Genomic DNA, 6,000 nt, shown 5'->3' on the forward strand with positions numbered 1-6,000 from the left:
ACTCATCTGTTAATGGGCACTCAGGCTGTTTCCACCTTCTGGCTGTTGTGATTGCTGTGAACTTATTTGAGGCCTGCTTTTACTTCTTTTGGATGTGTACCTAGAAGGGGACTTACTGTATCAATTTATTACATTTGTCTCTAGCTAGGGATGCTCCACCACTAAGCTACATCTCAGCCTATTGTTTTACTTTAGGACAGAATCTGGCTTAGTTGCTGAGGCTAACCTTAAATGTGTGATCCTTCTGCCTCAGCCTCTGACCTCACTGAGTATGTGCCACAGTGCCCAGCTCAGAGAGTTTTGATGTGCATTGCCATGATAATTAATGATGCTGAACATTTTTCATGTTCTTCTCAGGTATGTATGCATCTTTGGAGAAATGTCTAAGTCCTTTGCCCTTTGCTGAGTGGGTTGTTAATTAACAAATCAAAATTTCAGGATATTAAACACACATCATTTCCAAGTATGATCAATCCTGGGAATTCAAGGATGGCTTAAAAATATCTACAAATGTCATCAGTTATATAAATGAAAAAGTAAACTCTAAATGATAATTTAAAAAGGTAGAGAGAACATTTGACAAAAATTCATGATTTAGAAAAAAAATGCCCTAAGCAAAGTAGAAATAGGGAACTTTCCTTACTTGTATAATGCAGAGTGGACATTTGTGCTAACATCTGTACTAAAATTTATGCCTGACTACAAACTTTCAGAAACATCATTAAATCATTAAATTCACTATCCTGTTCAGGATAGTGAATTTAATGATTTAATGGCCCATTTATTGATTGGGTTGCTTGTCTTTTTGGCCCATTTATTGATTGGGTTGCTTGTCTTTTTGGTGCTTAGCTTTTTGAGTTCTTTATATACCCTAGAGATTAGTGATGTATGAGAGGTAAAGATTTGCTCCCAAGATGTAGGCTCTCTATTCACCTCACAGATTGTTTCTTTTGCTGAGAAGAAACTTTTTAGTTTGACTCCATCCCATTTATTGATTCTTGATTTTAACTCTTGCACCAAAGGAATCTTATTAAGGAATTGGGGCCTAATCCTACATGATGCAAATTAGGGCCTACTTTTTCTTCTATTAGACACAGGGTCTCTGGTTTCATTCCTAGATCCTTGATCCATTTGGGGTTGAGTTTTGTGCATGGTGAGAAATCCGAGTTTAATTTCATTTTGTTGCATATGGATTTCCAGTTTTCCCAGAACCATTTGTTGAAGAGGCTATCTTTTCTCCAATGCATGTTTTTGGTGCCTTTGTCTAATATAAGATAATTGTAATTTTGTGGGTTAGTCTCTGTTCCTGTATTCTGTACCATTGGTCTACCAGTATGTTTTGGTGCCAATACCATTCTTTTTTTTTTTTTTGTTACTGTCGCTCTGTAGTATAATTTAAGTTCTGGTATAATGATGCCAACTGCTTCACTCTTCCTGCTAAAAATTGCTTAGAGGATGATATACAATCAATCAAAAACTTTATGAAAAATGTTCATCATCATTAGCAATTAGAGAAATGCAAACCAAAACTACTCTAAGATTTCATCTCACTCCAGTCACAATGGCAGCTATTATAAATACAAACAACAATAAGTGTTGGCAATGATGTAAGGAAAAAGGTACATTCATACACTGCTGGTGGGGCTGCAAATTGGTGCAGCCATTGTGGAAAGCAGTATGGAGATTTCTTGGAAAATTGGGAATGGAACTACCATTTGACCCAGCTATCCCTCTCCTCAGTCTATACCCAAGCGACTTAAAAACAGCATATTACAGGGACACAGCCATATCAATGTTTACAGCAGCACAATTCACAATAGCTAAACTGTGGAACCAAACTAGATGCCCTTCAGTAGATGAATGGATAAAAAATATGTGGCATATATACACAATGGAATATTACTCATCAATAAGAGAGAATAAAATCATGGCATTTGCAGCTAAATGGATGGAGTTAGAGAAGATAATGCTAAGTGAAGTTAGCCAATCTCAAAAAATCAAATGTCAAATGTTTCCTCTGATATAAGAAGGCTGGTTCATAATGAGGTAGGGATGGGGAATGTGGGAGGAATAGATTAACTCTAGATAGGGCAGAGGGGTGGGAGGGAAAGAGAGGAGGTATGGGATTAGAAATGATTGTGGAATGTGATGGACATTATTATCCAAAGTACATGTATAAAGACAGGAATTGGTGTGAATATACTTTATATACAATGAGAGATACGAAAACTTGTCCTCTATATGTGTAATAAGAATTGTAATGCATTCCACTGTCATATATAAATAGAAAAATTAATTAAAAATAAAAGAATTTGAGAAAAAAATAAATTTACTACCCTGAGTTGCTGGAGATGTGCATTTCTAAATGTGTGTCCAATAGACACTTTGATTTATTTTATGGTCTCTGGTGGAACTCAGGGCCACACGCATGCCAGAAAAGTGTTGTACCACCCAGCTGCTTCCCAGCCCAACCTTTTGTTTTTACTGAAGCAGACATATGCTAGATTGTTTGTACAGGACTGTTCAGAATTGCAAAAACTCAAGTACACACTAAATACTGGTTACTGGAAACAGGTATCTGGAAGAATATACAGTGGTTAAAGCAGCTGAGCTGTTTACCAGGAAGTCACTGAAGGGGCCTGCAGTGAGGCCTCCCAGGCCTGAGGGCAGAATGGTGCAGGACAATGGCAGGGTGTTTACACAGGTGCACACAAGTCCTCAGAGAAGCTTAGGAATGTGGGGAGGGGATTTGACAAGAAAGGGTTGCCCATGATGCCACAACTGGATGTATATGTGTTGTTCCTTCAAAATATGATCTAGCCAAGGGTGGTGATACATCCCTATAGTCCCAGCTCCTTGGGAGGCTGAGGCAGATGGATGGCTTGAGTCCAGGAGTTTGAGAGCAGCTTGGACAACATAGCAATACCCCCTCTTTAAGTAAATAAGTAAAACAAGATCTAAAGCAAATAGTCCAAAAATGCTCAGGTCTCTTAGAGCTTAATGGTATGTACATTATTATCATTTAAAGTTTGAAATACCTCTTGATGAGGAAAGGGGGTAGACCTGAAAAGAAGGAAGAAGATGGAAAATGACATTGGGAATTTAGTCCTTCTCTTTAAAAAGCAGTGGGGCCAGAAGGATTTGAAAGGATGGAAAACTGCTAAGAATTCCCCAGGCCTTGGGCTGCCCCAGGGCACAGCTGACCCCTGTCCCTCCTCGATGGGTGCCACCCCTAACCAGGCCTTTCTCCTCCAGTGTTTTCAAGAGAACTCTGACCTCAAGACCCACAGGCCCTTTGTGGCTGTGATGACCACTCTCTGTGAATGCAAGGAGTAAGCCAGCAAGAGCCTGGCCAGGTGAGAAGGGGTCTTGGAGGAGGGAGCACTGGGAGGAGGGAGGAGGGAGCACTGGGAAGAGGGAGGAGGGAGTGCTGGGAGGAGGAAACGCTGCCCCTGGGGTGCACTGGCACCTCCAATCCAGTGTCTGCCTTGAACCCCATCACCTGCTTGGATTCCAGGTGTGGAGTGCAGCTGTGCCCCACCTGCCTGGGAGATGCTCATGATCCTGTGTGTCTGCCCTGTGACCATGTGTACTGCCTGATGTGCATCAAGAGCTGGCTTGTCCCTGGGCAGATGATTTGCCCCTCCTGTTTAACTGACCTGCCAGATAATTTATCTGTGACAGTTTCCCAAGAGCACAGGTAAAACACTCTTTCTCTTTAAAAGTGTTTCTCTTCCTCTTTTCTCTTTTTTTTTCCCAAATATAATATTCAGAAATTTAATTTCTATTAACCTTTGTCTGGTAAAAGCCTGGCTTCAGAGAGCTGTCTGAAGTATGACTTGGGCACTTCTTAGATGATGGGTGTCTCTGAATTCCTCTCTCCCCAAGACACACACATCTGACAAGATTTTGAGACAGCAAAATTCAGAAAGTAATAAATGAAGCCCTTGAAAGAGATCCAAGAAACTTGAATACAGCTTCTCCAGCCTCCTTTTCGCATAGGTGGCAGGTGCTAGGCAAGCAAGCCCTCTACCATTGAGCCACACACCAGCTCTCTCCCAGCCTCTGGGAGGTCAGGAAGGGGAGCTGTGGGCTTTAGACCATGGTCATGCTCCATGAGTGGTTGCTTTCTCTTCTGTTTCCTCCCAATGGAGGGGTTCTATGACAAGCTTAGGCAGGTTAAATGATGGAGGTGTTCCTGGAAGAGATGTGTGTAGATGCTGTATGCAGTTTTTAAGACCAGCTAATGAACAAAAGTAGATATTTGAATCTCTTGATGTAAAACAACATGCTGTCCAAATCTCAAATCATTCTTCTTGCAGCGATTTGGGAACAGGGTCTCTGAGTCTTCTGACTGGGTTTTCGCTGTTTCCTTAGGGTGGCCATTGGGAAACATGCCCAGTTCCGGCAGATGTGCAACAGTTTCTTCATGGACCTGATTTCTACCATGTGCTTCAAAGACAATAACCCTCCTGAGAAGAACGTGATTGATGGGCTTCTGTCTCTACTCTTCGTGCAGAAGGAGCTCTTGAGAGATGCTCCCCAACGTGAGTTGCCTTCTTCTTTCAAATATTGATTCAGTTCCTCTCTGTTTTGTGCCATGATATGAGCAATAGCACCTTTCTCTTTCTGGCTAAGGATACCAGGAACACACAAAGTCTCTCTCACCATTTGATGATGCTGTGGATAAGACTCCTGTCATCTGCTCTGTGGTGCTGAAGCTGCTTCTGAAATACAGGTAGGAGCAGCTCCCTGAATGCACACTTCTCTGAGGCCTTGGCTTCTCTGGCCTGTGTTGTGCTTGGTCTTTGTGCCACCACATATCCTCACGCATGATTGGGGAAAGTTTCTTCAGAGTGTTTAGACATGTCTCTGTGGGCATACTGTTATGCTTGAATTCAGGACCCCCAAAAGACCACCAGAGACCAAGATCGATGTAAGAAGCAAAGAGGTGTTTATTGCAAGCTAGCTCAGTCCTCTGCACACACAGCAACTTGTGGCACTGAGAGGCCCCAAGCCCAGGGTTTGCAGCAGTTTTATGCACTCTTTGGGGAAGGCAGGGACTTCACATACATCATAGCATCTCTTAGCAAATCATCACACACTGCGGGAAAATCAAACAACAACTCTTTAACATTGATTAGCACATTCACTGTCGGAAACAAGTTGGGTAAGGGTGATTGGTTAGTACCAGAGGGGAATTCATTTGAACTGATTCGTTTAAGCCACGAGGAGTGTACATGCTGAACTACATGGTTTCCCAACATGTTATTAACCACCATAAACTACTATGAGGGTCATCTGGCATCCCAGGTATTTTTCCTGTCTCATGCTGATTGGTGGTTGCTAGGGGGTTGCTATGGGTCCTCACCTAGCCTGACTGAGTCAGGGACACCTGGCATAGCAGATCTCTCCTGTTATTTGTAGATAAACAACTCATAAGGGTGGGTATGTGTGCCTAGGAGTGCTCTGTGGGTCTTTTCAAGGACAAGGGTCACGCCCCCTTCCTTGGACAGGCTTTGCTCTGAGGTAGATGCTGGCCAGGCATGGGTATGAAGTGAAAATACAGAGTGCTGGGAAAGGACCCTTGGTGTGGTGATGCATGCAGAACCCAGGAATGGTTGTTCTGACCTTAGCTCCATGGCCACCCCAGAGTGATTTTTGGTGTGGTAATTCAGAGTCTCCCTCACCCTCAATGTCCTCCAAGTCCAGATTCCACAACATGTGGACTCTGTGTTTTCTCAAATTAGGCAGTCGGTGATGTCCAAGCATAGTGTCCTCTGGCTGATCCTTGTGTTCATTGAGCTTCAGTTCTCAGAGTGCCGGCAAGGACCCTTTGGTGGGGAGTTGGTTCCTGAACTCTGAATTTTTAAAAATAATACTGAGAGAGTAATTTGCCTGTTCAACATGTCCATGTTTGCAATAATATTGCCAAAGCTTTTCTGCATGAAGGAAATAGCAACCACAGTTATGGTCTTCTTCTTCACTGTGCATATGTAC

At 42.6% G+C, this 6,000-nt stretch overlaps 1 pseudogene across 1 annotated transcript in view; it reads left to right on the plus strand.

Annotated features, from left to right (window-relative positions):
* The window catches only part of LOC144369673 (E3 ubiquitin-protein ligase RNF213-like), a 66,391-nt pseudogene extending 60,526 nt beyond the window's left edge, over positions 1-5,865 (plus strand). The window contains exons 35-39 of the transcript XR_013429431.1: positions 3,256-3,356; positions 3,518-3,700; positions 4,378-4,547; positions 4,639-4,738; positions 5,751-5,865. The product of XR_013429431.1 is annotated as an E3 ubiquitin-protein ligase RNF213-like (transcript). The remainder of the gene's footprint in view (positions 1-3,255; positions 3,357-3,517; positions 3,701-4,377; positions 4,548-4,638; positions 4,739-5,750) is intronic.
* The last annotated feature ends 135 nt before the right edge of the window (positions 5,866-6,000 follow it).

This window comes from Ictidomys tridecemlineatus, chromosome 13 (genome assembly GCF_052094955.1).
Source record: "Ictidomys tridecemlineatus isolate mIctTri1 chromosome 13, mIctTri1.hap1, whole genome shotgun sequence".
Classification (NCBI taxonomy): Eukaryota; Metazoa; Chordata; class Mammalia; order Rodentia; family Sciuridae; genus Ictidomys; species Ictidomys tridecemlineatus.